The sequence below is a fragment of the Chanodichthys erythropterus genome, chromosome 9 (assembly GCF_024489055.1).
Source record: "Chanodichthys erythropterus isolate Z2021 chromosome 9, ASM2448905v1, whole genome shotgun sequence".
Classification (NCBI taxonomy): Eukaryota; Metazoa; Chordata; class Actinopteri; order Cypriniformes; family Xenocyprididae; genus Chanodichthys; species Chanodichthys erythropterus.
Window position 1 is genome coordinate 25,702,311 of NC_090229.1, and position 23,315 is coordinate 25,725,625.

A 23,315-nucleotide genomic window follows, 5' to 3' on the forward strand; every position below is an offset into this window, starting at 1 on the left:
TGGAAAAAGGAACAGAATGAAACTCAGGGCTTAATGCTGCCTTCACGTGCTCTCGGGTTTATCGTAAATACGAGTTTCCTAGGTAAAAATTACACATGAACACCCTCCCATTTCGAAAGTTAAATGCGATGAACTTGTAATCACGAATTGTCAAATTTCCGAAAGCATGTGAAGGCAGCATAAATACATGGAGAAGGTAATCAAACTAAACTGGTGAGAGAGACTAATTAACAATCAAACTTGGAACTCAGGCAGGTAATCTTATTAAAATTATTGATTTTAGTCTTTTTTTCAGACAAAACTGAGGTGAGTTTTAATTGTTTTATCATACCATGCTGCATCCCAAGTGAACAGCACCATTTTTTTTCTTAGTGTGAAGAACATTTTAATAAACTAAATAACCTTTTTCCTCTATAAAGAACCTTTTGTGCAATGGAAAGGATCCATGTTAAAGGTTCTTCATGGAATCTTCATGGATTCTGTTCCTTAAGTTAAGAAAACCCTTACAATTGTTAATAAAATCCTTAATGATTATTCTTTAACTTCAAGTGTTTGTTGCAACTGACTGCAGGTCTTCTACTCCAGTTTTGTCAAGTAAGGAGTCAATCAGTGGTGCAGAAGGGAAGACACAATTAAATGTAAAAAAAATGATATTGTGGTTTAAATTTGCAGAAAGAGATGGTGAATGAAGAACATTTGTTGCCCTTATGTTCAGGCTTGTCATAAATTCTTTACAACTTGGACAAATGCTAAAAATGTAAATAACAAACTTTACCTTCCCTGCTGCCATTACAAGTTTCAACATGACTAGAACCGGAAAGGATAAACTCACCACATATTTACACACACACTCTTTGCCTTTGGACAGAGATTACAGTTGGTAACCCTTTACAACAAATGTATTTCCCATAATTCACATTTACTGAGACATTCACTGCCCCTGAGGCAGTTGTAAGACAACTGACAGTGGGGTTTTTTATGTTATGTTTATGTTACAGATTAAATGATGTACTTGAAGTGAAGTACACCAAACTGACACATTTAAGTACAAAAACACTCAGTCATAAGTTGATTATACATCAATATTCACTAAAGGTAATGCAAATGCCACACTGAACTGATGTGGAAAGTTTCATGTTAATTTTTAAGCAGTCTTTTGTAAAAGAAAAATTACTTTTCTGTGTCATTTCTGATTTGTGGTTCAGAAATGACACTGTTGTTTTGGCTGTATCAACTGATCATTAATTCAGTCACTCTGTTGCATAACCATGGGCTGAGGGAGCAAGAAACAAGTGTAGGATGGAAGAAAGGAAAAGAAACAGGAGTACTAGGGTAAACATCAAGCTCTTTACAGGCTTATGAAGCACACAGACACAAGACAATTAATAAATAACAGCATGGAGCCTCTATCTGTAGCACAAGAGGGGCATTTGACAAGTGTTGCCTGTCAGGTGCAATACATTTTAATGTGTGTCAACCCTTTCTACTTTCAGCAGAACGGACTATTAACTCTCTTAATTCAACATCACAGTTTCACACATCTGATTACACTACGTGACTGATTCACTCAGCTTGTTTAACAGCAATCGAACCAGACAAGGCAGAGACTGTCCCCTCATACATTTATGAATGAGATAAATCGTTATATCATTATGGCATCTGTAGTCCTGCTTTCCAGTTTTGATAGAGACACCACAATGCATAATATGGCAGCTCTAGAATTGAATGTCCTGCCTCATAGTACAAATAGCAAATCACATATTTGTTTACTCTAGAATTTACCCCTCGTAACGTAACGTGAGTGCAAGGAGCACAATGATAGTCCAATGAAACAGTTTTTATTTACAAATCCACAGGGAAACGTAGGTGATAAACAACTACTCAAAAGTTTACACTGACGTAAAACATAGATGAGATCGGACAACCAACTGAAAGAAACAAGGGAGCAAATGAGTTAATCATTGAACAACAGGTGAACTAAATGAGAAAGAAACAGACATGAAAACTAGCCCTGTGTCCAAAATCACCCCCTATACCCTTAAATAGGGCACTATTTGAAGGGATCAAACAGCCATTACTAGTGGTGTCGAAAACCTTAGTGGATATTTTCGAGGGCACTCATTCAATCCCACAATGTACCACAATAACGAGTGTACAACTGATGTACGCTCAATGGCTAGAGAATACCCATAAATGCATTGTGAATCACGCGCCGAATGAATTCACACGTCTCGCCAGAAGATGGCGCCTGCAGCTAAATCATATATCCATCCACTCAATGTCCGAATTCGCTCACTTGTTTTCATTCACTGGACTATATAAGTGGAGAAATGTAGGGAATAGTCAAAGAGGGCATAGGGGGTAATTTTGGATTCAGCCTAGGTCACAAGAACACAAAGCATAATCCTGACAGTATGCCTCCCTCCGCGTCCTTGCACCGTACAAGGTCTAACTGAGGAGGGAGGGTGGGCTCTTTGGAGTGGGGCATGGAAGAGAACAGAAACAAATGCAGTCCGGGGCAACTAAAACAGTCCATGGGGGAGTGGAGGGAGAGAGGAGCCAGGAGCAGAAGGGGCCAGGTGATGATGCAGGCCACAGCCAGTGCGATGTTCCAAGGTGGCATAGCAGGAGGGAGGAGCCATGGTGGAGGCTTTATCAATGAAAACAGGGATGTTATCTCCTGCGACAAAGCTAGAGAGACCCAGACACAACCGAGGAGACATGGAGCCAGGGTGACACTTCAGGTCTGGAGGGCCAAGGTGGACCTGACGGCTCATGAGACCAAGGCGAAGACAGGGATCCGGAAGACTGCAGTGGAACCGATGCAACCTAGGACAACGGTGAAGCCGGAGGGAAGGTGGAGCTCGGTGGAGCCAAAGGGATGGAGAGAAGAGGTAAAACCGGCAGCCAGGAATCCCATGGTGGAGCCAGGGTGACATCTGACAAAGGCGGAAACGGGTGGATGAGGGAGCCTGGTGGAGCTGGCGGGATGACGGGCTACAGTGGAGCTAAGGGAGCATTGGCCCAAGTCAGAGCCAATGAGAGTCTGAGGATCTCTACAAATGTTTCAGAGCGCTGCAGCCCGTCTTGTCTTTAATGAGCCCAAAAGGGCCCAAGTCACACCTCTCTTCATCTCTCTGCACTAGCTACCACTTGTTGCTCGCATCAAATTCAAGGCATTGACACTTGCTTACAGATCTACCACAGGCTCAGCACCCTCCTACTTCCACTCATTCTTATGAGTCTACATCCCTACCAGAAACATGCGATCACTAAATGAATGAAGGCTCATGGTATCATCACAGAGAGGCACAAAATCACTCTCCAGAACATTTTTGTTCACTGTTCCTTGCCGGTGGAATGTTCTCCCCGCCTTTATCTAGAATGCAGAATCCCTGGCAATATTCAAAAAACAGCTGAAAACTCATCTCTTTCGAGCATCTGCAAAATGAATACATGTAAATGTAAATGTAGAGGGGGATCCTCATGCCGAGGCAGAGCTGGGGACTGGAAGGTGTGAAGTAGTTCCACACCACCGGACTGAATCTACTGAGGATGCACCAAGAGAATGACAGGAACCAGAGGTGGCAGGGTTGAGGAACTGACTGAACTTGGTAGAGGAGGTGGGAGAGGGAGGCTGGCAGGGATCATAAGGAGCACAGATGACATGGGACTGGGTGGACCAGAGGAGAAACAGGAGATTCAAGGCTTGGGGGAACCAGTGGAGAAACAGGAGATTCAGCGGGGAAACAGGAGACTCAGGGCTGGGCGAAACAAGTGGGGGTACTGCAGAGTTCATGCTGGGCAGGACCAGCAGGGATGGGAGAAACATGGGTATTACCTCCTCAGATACGTTTATTATATTCAGAGAGGCCAGGTCTAGCACATTCACAGCGGTGGGAGTGTGGGCAGGGCTTCCATCCGAGTCCTCAAGCTCCACTAATACTTCCTTGGTAATGGGAGATGTTGCAGTCTCGCGCACCTGGTCAGACATCAAAATGAGCACAGGATCCAGGGCAGTATAAGGATCAGCATGGTTTACTGGCTTGTTGGCACTGACTCCATGCCTGCGGTGGAGATCTGTTGTCGTTTCGCGGATGGGGTGAATGCTGACTGGGCTCTGGGTCTGGAATGGGACTGGTGTCCTCCAATAGGCCGATGGTGAATGCCGAGTTGTTATTCACAAGTGCCCACTCCACACATGCGATGATATCCTCATGAGGACCATTACCTGAAAGGTGTGCCCAGTTGGGATAGTGCATTTGGCATGCCAACTCCAAAAAATCCCTGGTGTTTGACTCCAGGCACAACAACTGGCCAGCGGGAAGGTCCACAGTGACGGGGGGAGAGAAAAAAGGAAAATGTCACAAAAATAACTTCTGTTAGGTCCGATCTTATGTCACGTAATGTGATTTCAAGGAGTGCACAATGATAGAAAGTCCAACGAAACCACAGGGAAATGTAGGAGATACTCAGCAGTTTACACAGACATAAAACAAAGACGAGATCAGACAACCAACTGAAAGAAGCAGGGAGTATAAATACTAGAACAAATGAGGGAGCTAATGAGTTAATTCATTAACAACAGGTGAACTGAATGAGAAAGAAACAGACATGAACACTAAGGGGCTGTGTACACAACACTGTTCTTGACTAAACGTTTTAATTTTTAAACGGAAAACTTTATGCGTTTTGGCCGATCATATACACGACAATGGCGTTTTGGGGGCCTGAAAATGCAAAAACTTTTGAAAACAGGTTTCTGCAGATCTGTGAAAACGGTGACAGCATGCACATGCACATTACATGTTCAGTCTATAGGCGTGCACGTTGGAAAAGATAAATACTGACTTGGAATGCATAATACAGCGTTTTTAGTAATTTTTGCAGATCCATGTGAACAGGGATTGTTCTGACAGCATTGTCATCTATACAAATGTTTCTGTCTTTTTTACACTGTTGTCGCGTAAACATGCACTTGGTCACAGGAACACAAAGCATTATCCTTACAGTATCATTAAAAGGTTCGGGGATGATAATATTATTAAAAGTTTTAAAGTCAAGCTTACCAAGGCTGCATTTATTTGATCAAAAACACAGTAAAAACAGTAATACTGACAATAATAATTTTCCTGTTATGGCCAATAACCAACAAAAGCCTAACGTTACAATTCTATAGTTTGTCCAAATAAATTATACATAAAACACTAAAAGCAAAAATTATTTGTTTTAAAAGTTATAAAAAATTATCATGTTCATTCAGTGAGTAAGTGTTATTAAATTATTATTATGTATATTTTATATTAAGTGAGTGTTAGATGATACAAACGTAATCTAAATGTAAAAATTTGGGAAATGAATGAATGATTAAATGTGCAATATGTACTGATATGAAAATCTATTATCAATGATAATCAATAATGTATCAATATATTGTGTATCCTAAAATGTTACTATTGTTGTCAGATTTTATTTCTGATGTCAAACTTTATTTAAATATTCACAATCCAATGTCTTTCATCATTCAAGTAGGTAGGAAAAGTAGAATTTGCATAGCTGGAAATTTCTGCCTGGGAGAATAACGAAACTGACATATGATATCAGTGATAGATCTTTAGATTATTATATGTCATTCTTTTCTGCAATCCACACCACAGTATGATATAACATGAGAAAGACTTGTGAAGTAATACAGTAGGTGAAAAAACGGCTCTATCACATAAATGAAGGATGCATCCTTGCACAAGGACACAGATGTTTTAGAAAGAGTATCCTCTACTACACCATTCACGCCCTTTGGAGGTCACAGCTGTAATAGATGGCACTGGACTCAAGGATCGGAATGGCCCCATTAAAAGTCGGCCCTTGGGACATGTGAAGTATCATATCCCTCTTAACTGTCACTGCCCTCATGTAGGACGGATGTGATCCCATCTAACGAGTGGTTATGCTGGGATTCCTGAGGTTCATGTTAACGCAGCTTGTTTTATGTTCGATCACCATCTGGCAGACCTGGAAAAATGCACATGCGGTACAATTATTGCTTTAGGTGAGTGCACATGAGTCTTACGATGGATCAATGCCCACATAAATGGTATGTCAGGACAGAAGAAGACTAAATACATGCATGGAGTGATATATGAATTCTGCAAAAGTATGAATGATGCATTGCAGATATCAAAGCAGAAACAGTGTGGCAGTTCTTGCAAACATAGACACACAGAAAGAGATCAACAGAAAAGGGAGGGATAAACCAAAAGAGAGGGAGGGTTTGTGAACTGGTGGGTATTACACAAAACACCCACATCATGGCAGTCTGTAGAGACTCAACCCACAGTACAGAAGGAGGAAAGATCGAGAGAGGAGAGACCAGAGAGATAATGCTTGTAACCTCCTGTTCTCCATTTAAATATAAGCAGCGCATTTATACAGAACATAGACAGCAGAAATTAAAGCACACTTGAGGGACCATGAAACATGGTGAGTCACTATTTATTTTACATTTATTGTGGGTATCGAACGATTTGAAATGTTGCTTTCATGTTTTGGTTTCACTGTAAAAGAAATCTGTAAAAAAAAAAATCATTATTATTATATCTTGTTTTACAGTAAAAGTATCTAAACATCCTTGAAAAACAAGCTAAATGCTAAGTAAAACTGCATAAGATAACTTGTTTTCAGAGAATATAATTTTACTTTTCTTACCCTATTAGTAATGGGAACGCTTCAGTATAGGGAACAATTCACACTTTTAACTAGTTTCTTTATTAGTACTTTTATTGGTATTATAAAGCACATATTCTACACCCCTTAATCCTACCCAATACCTGAAGTTAACCACTACAACAACTACCTTACTAACTATTAATAAGCAGTAAATTAAGAGTTTATTGAGGGGAAAAGTCATAGTTAATTGTGAATATATGTTCCCCATACTAACGTGTTACCATATTTTTTTGTTTGTTTTAAGCATAAATCTAACGGTAACACTTTAAAATAAAGTTTTATTTGTTAACATTAGTTAAATACATGAGTTAACATAAACAAACAAAGAACAACACTTATACTTTTATTAAATCTTTTAATTTTACAACACTTCTAATTTATTATAGTTATTGCACTGTGAACAAACATACATTTGAAATTTTATTAAGTAACAATATTAAAGGTTAATAAATGCTTTAAAATATATTTACTCAATGTTAACAAAGGAGACCTTATTATAGAATTATTATTGCTGAAATATTTCTAATGCAAAACAAGACAAAAATACCAATTAGAAGTTTTTTTGCAGTGTAAATAGAGCTGTAAAATCGATTAATCGTGATTAATCGTATCTAACATAAAAGTCTGTTTACATAATATATGTGTGTGTAAATATATATTATTATATTTATACATATTATATATGGGTGTGTGTGACACACAGACATTATATATATAAAACAAACTTTTAGGTTAGATGCGATTAATCGTGATTAATCGATTTTACAGCAGCCCTAAGTGTGTAATATATAATAAAATATTATTGCTGATCAAATTAAATGAGAACTAATGGAACTTCCTCATGCATGAGACAGTATGATCATATGAGTGTTTTCATGAGTACAATAACAGGGCAAATAGGATACCAATCATAATATGATAAAATATGAAATGTTCTTTGCAAGGAACATGCTCATTATCAAAACCTCTAGAAAACACAAACAATCATGCCACTGCTTGAACCAAATGTGGTCAGTGACCACAGAGACTGCAATGAATTATGTCAGAAAAGCATTCTTACATAACAGATTTATATTCGTCTCAGTTAACCATGTTTTGCCATTTTTATCTCCTTACACCGTTGACAGTTCTTGTTAGGTAACATTTTGCATAAATTCTGGTTTTACAACATAAACTTGTCCATTAAAACATCATGAGCCTATTGACAATATTGTTTACTTTTGGCAAATGTTAATTAGAAGGTTAAGACTCTGTGATGATGATGATGATGATGATGATAACATGACATAAAAAAGGCAAAAAAGCATGCCTCATCCTGTTTTCTGGGTTTCAAAGAAACTGCAGACTGGGGGAAGGTAACACCATCTAAACAGAATAACAATGTGAACACAAGAGCCTGTTACATGCCAAGGCAAGTTCAGATAATACACAAGTACTTGAAGATGTGTGGGAGCGCAGGATCCTTCTACTTTAAACCAGTCCTTGAGTTAGGGAAAGGCAGGAAAACAAACAGATTTACTGTCAGAGGAAGAGTTTAACAGGACATCTGCACAGGCAGGTTTTCAGAGAGTGGGTGTGTGAATGCACAGTGCAAAGACATGGCTTATGTTCATACAAACAAGTAAAAAGGACAGAAATGTCAAAGTAGGTGGACCATGTGGGGTGGACCTCCAGTGCCCTATATAGATGACTATATTAGCTCATCGGCTGCACAATTAATTAACATTTCATTATCTGTATAACAAGTTTAACTGCAAATTTACCATTCAGTAATATGGATCTCTGCAGGACTTCAGTTCTCTCTGCAGCATGAATAAATTATAAACTAATGCTTTACTGAGCACCATTTATTCAGTTATTTGGGTCAGTGACATGACGTTATTTAGATAAACATCTTACTTTCCCTTTTTAAATAAAATGCTACAGTTTTTACTTTTCTGCCATTGAATGACAATTCTGAAAGAAAACGTAGCTTGACGGTAGCTTACTGTTGTTATAGTAACAAATGCAACATTAACGTGCATCTGATTGATAAACCACAAACTGTTTGTTTAAGCAGACAGTTTGATTCATACATTCAGCACTAACAGCAAATGAAAGATGACAGATTTCAACTGAAAAATGCATTTTAAACTATTTTAAACACATTACGTTCTTGCGTATTTAACTCAACTGCTCAGGTAAGGTGTATAGTGGTCTATCACCAAGGATGATAACTATAACGATAAAGTTATAGTTCTAAAAAATGTTCCAAATATAAAATAATAGCAGAATCCACACAACTATAACGATAATGACTTACATTAGCATGCAAATATTTCTGCATGTTATCGCTAATGTGATTGTTAGTCTCTGTATTTCCCCAACAGACTTAAGCCGCCTTGTGCATAACGCGCCATTGCTTTCAGAAAAATACAGCAATTATCTGGTGTTATGATATTGTAGGTTGGGGCAGTCTACAGCCCTTCCCCAAACTTTTCAACACACAGCCTGCCCCAGATCACTTTCTCTAAAGTCTGATTGGGAGGGCAAGACAGAGATTTGGCTCCGATCATTACTGTATGTCTAGGTCAATAAGTCTCTTCAAATATCAGATAACTTGACCTTTCTTTGACAAAGCGAGGTTAGTTCAGGTTTTAAAATATCATGTGGTGCGACTCCACAAAAACGTGATATTTATAAATTAATAATTCATGATAATTATGACCGATCAGGCAGTGCTAAACTGGCCTTATTTAACCTTCCTCTTAGCTTTTCATGTTATATAGGGGACATTCCATAGACATAATGATTTTTATACTGTACAAACTGTATATTCTATCCCCTAACCCTAACCCTACCCATCACAGAAAACTTTCTGAATCTTTAGATTTTCAAAAAACATCACTTAGTGTTTTTTTTAAGTTGTTTTCCTCACGGGGACCAAAAAAAAATGTCCCCACAAGGACAAGGATTCCAGATATTGCCATCTTTGTGGGGACATTTTGTCCCCATTACGTAGGGTACAGCTGAATCACACACACACAAACACATACACAAGCACCAAAGCTGTGTGAAACTTGAGACTGTCTCCTACCCATATAAATGACGCTTCCCGTTTCCTTGTTTTTACTCTCTTACTGTCTCTGTATGTGGGAGAACAGTTGGTGTACGACTTCACCCTGAATAGACAAGTTTATCATCAGGTTTTAACAGAGAGTCAGTTATTTTCCAGTTCACTGGAAGTCCAAGACGTTTTACTCCCCTATCCACATGCCAGACATATTCAGCAAAAGATCTTTTAAACACCTGCTTCCCTCCAAAAATGATCAATAACTCAAGATGGTACGAAGATCTTCCAAGTCAAACTTTTTTTGGACAATCTGTCTACTAAACAGACGGTTAGGGCATATAATGATCTCATGAATGATTTTGTTCCAGTTTGGCACCTTAGAGGATTCAAAACATTCAGAAGTATCAGAGCTGGCCTTTTATATGTATACAGTTAATCCTTTGAAGACAGAGACATGTTCTTTCCTGCCTCCAGAAATTACTCATCCGCGCTTATGAAATCTTGTGTGGGTGAGATACAGTCAGGGTGTGGAGCACTGGCACTGAACAAGGTGTCATGCAGTGACATTCGTTCAAGAGAAGAATTAAAGGTGTTTTGGGATCTAAACACTCATGTTGCAACACTGACACTTGTTTTGGCACCAGCAGCTTCACAAATGGATTTATTTAGGAAAACAATCTACTATACCTTGATATATTTTTGCTCAAAACAAGCATTTTAAACATTCGTCTTTCAAAAATACATAGATTGCAGCATCTACCCTCTTGATTATTCACTGAACATGTAATTTTAAAAACTTTTCACGACTTCGCCTGCCCGTTAATGGTAAACAAACTTAGCTTGCTGTCCTTGAAGGAGGCTCGAACCCAAAGCTCAGCTCGAGCTCCAAGCTAAACCCCCATATAACAGTACTGCACAGTGGGAGAATAAGAGAAATAGAGGAGGAGATGTGGAGGAGGAGGGATGCTGGAAGAATTATCGCTGGAATGATGCAGTGACTGGTGCTTATAATGATGATTGACAGGACTGAATGGTTAGGCTCCTCCTGAACCTACCTTTGGAACTACATTTAGAGTTGTATCTGATAAAAAAAAAAAGACAACAGGAAACTCTAAAAATCAAGCATTGTACTTGTACGTTATGTGTTAACTTCCTGCAATTTTCAAGATTTTAGGTTAAATGTACAGAGGAAAGTGTATCCTAGGCCCTGTTTACACCTGGTATTAAGAGGCATTTTGGTCAATCGCATCACAAGTGGATGACACTAAATACAGGTGTAAATGGGGTCTAAAATGTTTTGAGCTTGTCCACTTTCCAGTACTTCCAGAGGTAGTCAAAAGCGCATTTGACCGGACTGCCTTTTGTAGTGTAGACGTGGTCAAAAGTGTTCGAACAGCCACAAAAGACTCTGACTCTCTGCCTACTGACATAATGCATAAACATTATGGGAAGCACACTAGCCAGACGGGATTTAAACTTTATTGAATGGAGACCCAAGTTTGGGTTGAAGACAAGAAAAAAAAAAAAAAAAATGTACCAAACACAATGTTCTCTCAACATTCCTGATTTGTATCACTTCTTTCGGCAATCAGAGCACAAATGAAAACTGATGCTCTCTATGGTTTTCCCGCATTATCTCCGGGCTCATTCAAATGAAAATTATGCAAGCTTATTTTGTCCATTACATCGAAAGATTTGAAAAAAAACAAAAAAACATACATTTACCCGCCCCTAGACCCTCCCCTCGAAGAAATCAGGACAAAAGGTTGAAAGTGGACAAAAGAGATGGATTAAAATACCAGGCATAAACAGGTATGTGTCTCTCTCGTCTACTTGTAATCCGATTGACCAAAATGCATCTTAATACCAGATGTAAACAGGGCCTTAGGTCCTGTAAAACGAAAAAAAAAAAGAAAAAGAAAAAAAAAAGTATTTTAGGGCTGTCAAAGTTAACATGTTAATTTAAGATGGCGTTCTGACGTAGAACCCGGAAGCGCCGCACTGTGTTTACTACGTGAACAGCATAGGATAAAGACATGGAAGACAAGAAATTGTTGAATTAATTCATTATTTTCGTTCGTTTTTTGCACAAAACAAGTATTTTCGTCACTTCATAACATTAAGGTTGAACCACTGTAGTCACGTTGACTATTTTTAACAATGTCTTTACTACCTTTCTGGCCTGAGGTTAGAAAGCTCATTGATTTCATCAAAAATATCTTAATTTGTGTTCTGAAGATGAACGAAGGTCTTGCGGGTTTGAAACAACATGTGAAGGTGAGCAATTAATGACAGAAATTTCATTTTTGTGTAAACTAACCCCTTAAACCAGCTCAATTACTTAATTACAGCCTACTGACAAACTGATTTGGACAATTTAGTTTTGCACATCTAATTACATCTTCCAACATGATGAGTGCTCTGTTGGTCTCAGATACATCAATGATCAGATCTAAGATCAGCTGCCTATTTTGCTGTGCTGCCATGGGTTCATGAGTCACTACTAGAATCTTAAAAAAGAAATGGAAATATGGTATTGTGCTGTCTCTATCTGTCAGGGCTCGTTCAGAGAAGAGAGCATATCTGTAAATATTTCATGGAAATGACATGGTGCATATATTTCCCAGATACACTGGTCTCTAAAACTACTTTTGGACAGATTCCAGAGGCTTCTAAGCTTTCAGGGAATCTTTGATGGTACCAGGAGCCAGACAACAGAGATCAATCAGAGACAAGAGTGTAGATGCTTGATGACATCCGTTCACTTTTCCAAAGAAAATTAGAGCCTAGGAAAGCAGAAATATGATAATAACCATCTTTGCATTCTTTAAATCAAATAATTTTTTTCTTCATCTTTTCTTATTCTTATTAGAAGTAGTAGAAAAAGGAACTATTTTACTTAAGAAAATTCATCAGTTATGAACAGGCCCATTTGGAATCTGCTACGAAATGCTTAATTATTCATCACCCTTTGCAAGTTTGTTGATTAAATACTTTAATGATGCTAATTAGACGATGCTCCCATCCCGTCTAATTGGATGTCTCTTTTTGACAGAAAAAAAAAATTATGGGGTCAAGGTTTGACTGTTACCATGTTAGCTCTTTTAGGTAGATATCATAACTACACCATCTGGGATGTTTCCTGAAAGCATCATCAGCCAATTATGGTTGCAAGTTCCGTCATTAACATAGTTCAATGATTTGGAGTTTCCTGAAAGCATAGTTCCAACAAACATTCGCAAACAGTGTCGCAGTGTCTCTCGAGCTGTGGTTAGAAACATAATTTCTTGTTAAATGACATGTGGACTAAAATAGATCATGCTCTAGGGTACAATAAGCAAGCTAACATTCAGTACATTCTATATCTTTCATTCTATTTAAATATATACATTTTAATCTCTTTATATTTTAGCTTGTCAACAATCAGTGATGTTTTTGAAGAAGAGTTCACATATGTGTAAAATGCGCAAAGGAAACTCCAGAGTATGACCTGAGGGAACCCACGATGAATCAATCATAAAATAAGACAAAATGACATGGAACAAAAACAAGTAGTCATTAGGTGCCACGTTCATTGCACTACCATCTCGGAGACCTCAAATAGATTGATTCGCACAGGTTTTTACTCCTCCACTTGTGTGTGACGTCATTAACGACAGTCCTATATTGTTGCAACTTTTGAATGTGGTTCAAAGAACAGATTACTACAGTTTTTGGAAACAGTGTTGACTAGTTGGTTAGTTTCTCCAACAACGCATTTTACTATAGTAGTTAGTCACATCATTGTATTTTAGGGTGTACTTACACTAGGCACGGTTGCCTTGAACCAAGACAGAGCGCGACTGTCCCCCCTACCCCCTCCCTCACTGGCCCGCACTCACATTGCCCTTAATGTTCCAGGCCAGAGCATGTTTTCATCATATATGACTATTTATAATTTATGACGCACAGCGATTTTCAATGGCACGTATCAGAGGATTATTACGAAGACAGCTGACGTTAAAGAAGGAATTTGCAGCTTTACTCGCAAACTACAATTCCTGTTCATCAATAAGGTGAGAATCAGACCCGTTATAAACCCAAAAACACTCAAATTAATTACATGAACTGATAAGTATACTATCAAAGTAGTAATAAAGATGTTTGCCATCATAATCATGAGAGTAATGCACACAAAAGTAGTAACCCTTCCATGCTCTGGCATGGTTAGCGCTCACACTGCATGCGAAGCGCGCTCGAGACCAACCGAACCGCCTAAACGAACCGCGCCCGGGCACGGAACGGAGCGATCACACTTTTCAAACGAACTGGGCTTTGGAGGTCAAACGCGCTCGGCCACGGTTCAGAGAGCCTACTGTGAGTACACCCTTAAACGCACCCCTGGTTGTAATGAGCAGAATAATAATTGCATTTAGTTTTCATTCATATTGTACAGCACATTTACAGTTCCCATTTAGTTTTTTGTTTCTGTTGTTGTTGCTTTTTTTTTTCTTTCTTTTTTTTTTTGGCCAAACTCCTTTTTTATCATTTTTAAAATTATTCATTGATAGTTCTTATCTTTTTTTAATAATTTTAGTTAATGATAACCTTATGATTCATCATTACAACTGTTTCAATTTCAGTGCTGCTGTTGGCAACAATTTTTGGTTTTTTTAGTTAACTGAGCTCACTTTCACTCTATCCAACCTACACACCCTTCATTTAACTCCAAATTCAACTCCCCCTCCATCACTCTCTCCTCTCTCTCTATTCTTGCATTTTATTCAGTCTCCTACACACCTTTATCCAAAACAGCAAGGTTAAAGGGCATTGGAAGAGGTGGACATAATCGAGGCCACTCTAGCCCACCATCATTATTTTCCTTTATTTCACACCACATGTGGGGAGACTGAGGATCAAATTAAGCTGGCACCTGTTTTTTAATTATTGTGTAGCATTATCAGTGCAGTGGTGGGTATTATAAGTGTCATAGCTCTAAGAAAAAATATGGTTAAAAGAAAGACATTAATAAATCAAGACAGAGTCTAATTACCATTGTCAAAAACTAAATAAACATTACAATTTAAAGGTGCCCTAGAACTTTTTTTTTAAAAGATGTAATATAAGTCTAAGGTGTCCCCTGAATGTGTCTGTGAAGTTTCAGCTCAAAATACCCCATAGATTTTTTTTTATACATTTTTTTAACTGCCTATTTTGGGGAATAATCAGAAATGAGCCAATTCAGGGTGTGTGGCCTTTTAAAAAAAATCGTGCTCCACGCCCCAAGAGCTCGCACTTGCCTTAAACAACATAAAAAAGGTTCAATCAGCTAATATAACCCTCAAAATGAAACTTTACAAAGTGTTCGTCATGCAGCATGTCTAATCGCGTAAGTACAGTGTTTATTTTGATGTTTACATTTGATTCTGAATGAGTTTGATAGTGCCCCGTGGCTAACGGCTAATGCTATACTGTTGGAGAGATTTATAAAGAATGAAGTTGTGTTTATGAATTATACAGACTGCAAGTGTTTAAAAATTAAAATAGCAACGGCTCTTGTCTCCGTGAATACAGTAAGAAACGATGGCAACTTTAACCACATTTAACAGTACATTAGCAACATGCTAACAAAACATTTAGAAAGACAATTTACAAATATCACTAAAAATATCATGTTATCATGGATCATGTCAGTTATTATCGCTCCATCTGCCATTTTTTGCTGTTGTTCTTGCTTGCTTACCTAGTCTGATGATTCAGCTGTGCACAGATCCAGATGTTACTGGCTGCCCTTGTCTAATGCCTTTCATAATGTTGGGAACATGGGCTGGCATATGCAAATATTGGGGACAGTCGGTGTTATGTTGAGATTCGTCTGTTCTTTTGAGGTCTTTTAAACAAATGAGATTTATATAAGAAGGAGGAAACAATGGAGTTTGAGACTCACTGTATGTCATTTCCATGTACTGAACTCTTGTTATTCAACTATGCCGAGTTAAATTCAATTTTTGAATCTAGGGCACCTTTAAGACTAAAATAATGATAATGATAATTATAATAATACAGACTATTTAGTAACCTGGTAAAGAATTTAATCACATATGCAAGTGATTTACTTCTAAGAGGGTTATATTGAGTGAGTTATTCAATGATTTATTTGAATTTTCTTCATTTTGGGGGGCTTAGCAAATATTGATATATGCAATTATTTTATCATTTGATAGCTGTAATTAATGGAAGCCCATTTCCACCACATAAGAAAAATAAATCATGCTTCGGTAAATCTTAAGTATGACATAAAAAATCGAAATTATGAGATTATGTAGAAAATGATTAGTGTTATAATTATGAAATACTAAACTCATTATGCATTTAAATCAAAGTTTAAATTATGGCATACTCTGTCTAATTAAGACATACTAAGTCATAACTGACATACTAAGTCATAATTATGAGATTATTTTTATTATAAGATACAAAGTTGAAATAATGACTTTCTGTCAAACTGAATTTTTAGGCCATAATTTAAACTTTTTATTATTATGACTGAGTATGACATAATGTCATAATTATGACTTTTTTTTATCTCATAAATATGACTTAGTACATCATAATTTCAACTTTTTATCTCACAATTATGGTTTAAGTTAGTACATTTATTTCATGATTATGATTTAGCAAAGCATGATTTTTTTATCTTAAGTTATGTGGTGGAAACAATAAAATTTTGACTAATATCTGACTTGAGGTTTGGTGTAAAAAGTTATTAGAATTAGGAGAAAGAGTAAGAGCTGTTTCTCATAGACAATGGCAGTGATTTATTTGTCCTCTGCACAATTATACTGAAATCTAACTTTCAAAGGAAGGCGCATCACTTAAGCACTCTAAGTGGTTGGCGTGCATAAGAGAGTGGTTAGAAAGTGCTGTGAGGGTGTTGGAGAGGACTCTGAGTGATGCTGGAGGAGGAGATGTCCTTCCTTTTGAATTATTCACTCCATCACTGTAATGCATCTGCCTTCATGTCAAGAGTTCTTATTTCAAGAGTGCATTTACTCTCAGCTGCTCCAGATGTGTCTGAGGGCTTGAGTTTGAAATTGTGACCAATGGGATGCCTGCATATGTTTGTGTGCGTGTGTGTGTGTGTCTCAGCCAAATTTAAGAATTAAAATAAATATCCTGATAAGATTTTTCTCCCTCTGTAACCTACGTTATGTACAACTCAATTACTTAGGACTCAGATCTCAGATCATCCAGCATGAGATAGGTGCACTGCTGGGGTGTATATTAAAGTAGGCAATGCCCAGAATTTAAAATCATGAATAATGGCCACCAAAATCCTTTATTTAGTGTTGCCATGGAGACTTGCAATGTTGAATGCATGTTGAATGCATAATGCATTGAAAGTGTCCACTTTCAAGTTCAAACTGACTTTCTGTACTGTAAATACTGTAAGGTCAGTGTTGCATTGCAAAATTATTGGATTGGTGCAGATTATTTGTTTGACTCTCCACTAAGTTTCACATCCTCGGTTAGACAAGTATGAGAGTTTCCTATAGAAAGGGAACAGAGATTTCCGAGAACAGCATGATTTTCAGTGAAATGTGCTCATAGTGTGGTCAAAACTGGTCAGATATTGTTACATGCTGGAATTAATTGCAACAGTGCAAAGTAATATTATCTACCATTCTTCTTTAAAGAAAAAGTGGAGTAAAATGAACAATAACAATTATTTACAGCATTTATTAATTTAGGTTAATGTTAATAAATTTACTATTGTTAATTTTTTATTCATGTTTGTACACAATACATTAACTAATGTTCATTAATACAACTTGCATGTATTCATTTATGTAAATGAATATTACAGATAAACTTATTGGAACTTTGAAAACTAAATCACTACAACTGACTAATTGGAACTTATTGTAAAGTGTTACAGAAAAAGGGCAAGACTGTGAAGTGAAAATAGAAAGGACACATTTTATAGCGAATACAATAGATAACTTAAAGGGATAGTTCACGCAAAAATAAAAATTTGGTTATTAATTACTCACCCTCATATCTTTCGTTCATCTTTGGAATAAATAAAGGTCTTTTTGATGAAATTTGGTTAATTTCTGTCCCTCCATAGACAGCTATGCAACTGACACTTCGACGCTTCAAAAAGTTCATAAAGAGATCATAAAACTAATCCATATGAATCGAGCAGTTTAGTCAAAATTTTCTGAAGACACTCAATCGGCTTTAGGCTTTTAGGCTTTTATTCAGATACATTCTGAATAAAAGCCTAAACAGGTTTAGGCAGGTTTAAACATTCATCAAATCACACATCAGTTGTGGTAAACGGAAGCTCATGTTTGCTTGATGCGCGAGAACCAATGAGGATCATTCTCATGTGTTATGCAGCACGTTTGAGCTTCTGCAAGAACCAATGAGGTTTGTTCTCATGTTTTACACGGCATGTTTGAACTTCTTCAAGAGATTTGAGAGGTTCACGCATCAAGCAGGTTCGGTTTAGCTTATGTTCCCTGATCAATGTTTACATGTCAATAAAAGCCTAAATCAAATCCGTTAATCATATTAAGCCATTGAGACTCTTCAGAAAATTTGGAACAAACCGCTCAATACACATGGATTTGAAGCATCAAAGTTGAGACAGCACCAGTGGAGGGACAAAAAGCTCTCAGATTTCATCAAAAAAAATGTATTTGCATTCCGAAGATGAACCAAAGTCTAATGCTGGGTACACACCACAAGATAATCAGGCTGATTTTGGGCCGATTTCTCCCCTTTCGACAATCCTAGGTAATGTCCAGATTATCTTGATGGTTCTACTTTGAATATTTACGATCAGAAATGTGTGGGGGGAACCCTGAGGATAAACGCGCGCATGCTCTGGAGATTATCACATGAAACTAAACAATATCCAATCAGAAAGCAAGCTGACAGAAGACAGAAGCATAACAAATGCAGTCGCAGCACAAAGATAAATGGATTTGGACAGCAGAGATGGAGCTTGTCGATTTGTGGCAACAGCACGAGTGTTTATATAGTGTGTCCTGCAAAACATACTAAAATCATTCCAAGCACTATCAACGCAATCTCTTTCTGCCTATCGTCCATCATGTTTATTCTGAGAGATTTTGAGATCTTGAGAGATTTTTCGAGATTTCCCATGTTCACAGTCGTATGGTGGCCCAGTAGTGTACAACACAAAAAATTAAAAAAGCAAACATAAGTTCACAACACAACGAAATCGAGCCACAACACAACGGAATAAAGCCACAACACAACGGAAATGCTCCCGACCACTAGGGGGCTCTCAGAGCTTGGTATTGTTAGTATTCCTTGCCAATGTTTTATAGAGTCGGCAGTGATATGAATACCACGATTATTTTCAACAGTATATAACCACTGTATATCGACATGAAATATTAATTCAAAATCATTCGAGTGCACAATAGCTTCATATTTATACCTATAAATGATCTGACATGCTACCACGGCGAATGATGAAGGGAACGTCTGCCAATTCCACCAAGTGGTTAAAAAGTATAATTTGTATTTATTAAAATTACTTTTAACATTTAAAAACAGACATGTTCAAATTACAAAGCTTGTCAGTCTTACCAACAGGAAGTAACAAGCTTTGGAATTTGAACATGTCTGTTTTTAAATGTTAAACAAAGTCATTGTAATGAATACAAATTATACGTTTTAACCACTTGGTGGAATTGTCAGATGTTCCCTTCATCCGTGGAAGCGCGTCAAATCATTCACAGGTATAAATATGAAACTATTGTGCACTCAAGTGATTTTGAATTAATATTTCATGTCGATATACAACGTTTACATACTTAAAACTAATCATGGTATTGATATCTTTGTAAGACTGTCGACTTTATACATTGGCAAGGAATACTAATATTAACGAGCTCTTTATTAACGAGCATTTCCGTTGTGTTGTGGCTTTATTTTGTTGTGTTGTGGCTTGTTTCTGTTGTGTTGTGGCTTTATTCCGTTGTGTTGTGGCTTGTTTCCATTGTGTTGTGGCTTTATTTCGTTGTGTTGTGGCTTGTTTCTGTTGTGTTGTGGCTTTATTTCGTTGTGTTGTGGCTTGTTTCCATTGTGTTGTGGCTTTATTTTGTTGTGTTGTGGCTTGTTTCTGTTGTGTTGTGGCTTTATTTCGTTGTGTTGTGGCTTTATTTCGTTGTGTTGTGGCTTGTTTCCGTTGTGTTGTGGCTTTATTTCGTTGTGTTGTGGCTTGTTTCCATTGTGTTGTGAACTTATATTTGCTTTTTTAATTTCGTTGTGTTGTGCACTACTGGGCCACCGTACAGTTGGGACTCTGGTTGAAAATCTGTTCGTGTGTGGTGTGCTGTCTTTGTCACATCATGGCACACCACACACTATAGGAGCAAACTATCCCTTTAAATCAATTAAACACAGTATGATTTTGACCATTAAAGGGACAGTTTGCCCAAAACTGAAATGTCATCCTTTAATTACCCTCATGTCATTCCAAACCTGCATGGCTTTCACAAAAGAAGATATTTTGAAGAATCTTGATAACCAAACAGTTTTGGTAAGAAACTGATAAATTTATCAAAATATCTTCTTCTATATTCTGCTGAAGAAAGTCAGTCATACAGGTTTGGAACGACATAAGGTAAATGATGACAATTTTCATTTTTGGGTGAACTATCATTTTAAGACATTTTATCAGACATTTGTCATTTGACAATTATCATTTTATCAGACATTTTGGGTTGCAGTCCGGCAGTATAACTGTTCCTATGACGTCCATCTAATAGAACCCCATAAACATTTCCAAAACAACAAAAAACAAAATACAGAGACAATGAGACTAATGGATAGCACAGTTAAAAAAAAAAAAAGTAACTGTTCCATCATGGGGCAAAAAACATCAACAGTAAGTAAAACAGACTAAAAACAACATCCTATTGCCTTTTATACCAGTTACTGATTATGCACAAATTGCTAGCTAATGAGAGAAAATTAACAGGGGCACATTGCTCGATGTGTAAAAGCTTGGGCACATTGATGGGCTTAACTCCAGATGGTCATTGTGCTCAGTTTTTTTTTTTTTTTTTTTTCTTGATTAGGAATGATAAGATCACATCTGCTGGTGGACAGAGAGAGAGAAAGAGATCACTGACAAGCCTTTCCCCCACAGACCCTTAGCAGCTGCACACAATATACCACCAATTAAGTCTCCCTGACTAGATGATGAATGGATCCATAAGACAGTATTATACATCCAAGGTCTTTAAACATGCACGATGACATTAGTTTTTTTTTTTACATACATAGATGAGAGGATGTATTTCAGCTCAAAACCTGCTTATTAACCATCTGCAAATATATACCCGAGCCTCATTCTACATGTAACAGATAAAACTGCGGTTCAAATTGTGCAATGAACCAAATGAATTCATAGTAATATTAAGTTACTATCAGTTCAGCTAATTAGCACATGTGCTCATACAAAGCAGCATTGTTGTGATTGAGAAACATTATTCCCACGGGACACTCCAGTCTGGCTGCCCTCCAGTATATTCACAGCAGCTATACACGCACAACTCTATAGGCAGGTCTGATCAGTTCCTTAAGTGTTTCACTATTTTCTGGAAATCACATGTCACAATAGTGTCAGTGTTATTTTACTGAGTATATTAATGGCATACATGTTCCAGAGCTTTTCATGAATTCATAATAAAAAAAAAAAATACTCTACTTTACATTGTGTTTTTAACTACTAAAATTTAAATTAATAATTTGATTGTGTACTTGTTGTGTACATACATATTTTACATTGTACTGGTACTTATATTTTAAAAATTACCTGCAATTAATTTCTGTAATTAAATCTGTAATTACATTGCTAACCATACCACCAAACCTGCCACTAACCGTACCCGTACCTCAATAACAGCAAAATTGTTTTGCAACACTGTAAACCCTAACACTCAAAATAATTAATTGGTTTGAGTAGGAAAAACTTTAATTAAACAAATTAATTCAGTCAAATTAACTTTAATGAGAATTTAGCACTTTCTTTTTCTTTCAAGTTCACAGAACTGATATATTTTAAGTAAAATGAGCTGTTTCATTGTATTGAGCTTTATGAACTTATTTCTTTTAATTTAGAGGAACTTAAGTTTAAATGAAACTGGGCTGGGATTTCAATTTCCTAGCATGCTTTGCCTATGGCATTCGAAAGGGAGATTAAATGCTAAAATTAAGTGTTATATAAATGTTTTTTTTTTTTTTTTTTTGTGCAAGATTAATCTTAAGTACTGTTTTATTATGCTAATTTAGAAGAGTTTCAATTAATGTGAGTTTTTGGAGAGTTACCATCATGGTGACAAGTGGTGCATGTGGATTGGTTTGAGAGCAAGTATGTTAAATGCTTTATATTGCTAGACTCTTTCAGCAAGTGCCACACCATGCTATTATTAACATGTTAGCAAATTAGCAAGTTAGCATTTTCTGAAGTAGCTTGTTATAGCTAGCTAAGTTTACACTAATAAAATGTTCACATTGAGGTTACATGAATTTTAAGTTAAATGTATGAATTAGTGTACTCAAACATTTCAAGTTAAGAACAATTAAAATGTATGAGTACAAAATAAAAGTCTGCCAGTTCTGCTTACTTAAGCTATGAATGTCTTAACTTAAAAGTATTGAGGCAACTGATTGCCTCAAATATTTTGAGTTTTGCCAACTTATCCGGGTTTACAGTGAATACATTTCATGAATTTTTTTTTATGCATATAATGTTAAAGACACCATATCTAAAGTGTGACCAAAAACACATGACATAATAGATTGTTTATAGCCTCAGTAAGTGTACCAAGAAGTCAATTTCCCCAAAACTACTCTGTAAAAAAAGATTTGTTGGTTTAACTTAAACTTAACTTAAAAAAGTAAGTTACCTGGTTGCCCTAAAATTTTGAGTTCACTGAAATTAAAAATTTGAGTTAATACAATGAAGGTGATTGGTTTAATCAACAGAAACGCAAAATATTATGTTATCTGAACAACATTAATTATCTAAGTTGATTTGACAAAAGAAAAAATTGTGATAAATGATGAAAATATTTTTTTACAGTGTAGTTTTTTGTTATTATTACTACATTCTGACAAAAAGTCCACAAATTCTTAATGCATTTAATTTCTTCAAGAAATCTAGTACCACACGCAAAGCAGATATCACAGCCCAGAGCAAAAGGGTCATTCATACCATGATGGGAAGGGACACTTATTTTAATAAAGAAAAAAAAAAAAAATGATTCTTAACAATACAGATGCAAGTCTATGGGTGCCATCTGGCAGTCCCAGGTGTGGTAAAGTGCAGCAGTGTACGCTTTGTTCAGACTGCAGTAAATCTTCTACAGTACAACAGCCCGAACTGGATCTCTATGCATGCATGCAGTAATGGATTGGCCATGCGTTGGATAACGTCTGCTGGCCACACTTCTTTGTCCCGCATAGGTTGACAAACAAGTGGAACGTGTGAGGGGAACAAAACCAC

At 36.9% G+C, this 23,315-nt stretch overlaps 1 protein-coding gene across 1 annotated transcript in view; it reads left to right on the forward strand.

Moving 5' to 3' along the window:
- The first annotated feature begins 6,391 nt into the window (after positions 1–6,391).
- Positions 6,392–23,315, forward strand: part of lzts1 (leucine zipper, putative tumor suppressor 1) — a 30,478-nt gene continuing 13,554 nt past the window's right edge. Inside the window, exon 1 of the mRNA XM_067395139.1 lies at positions 6,392–6,480. The gene's annotated coding sequence lies outside the window, so the exon portion shown is untranslated. The remainder of the gene's footprint in view (positions 6,481–23,315) is intronic.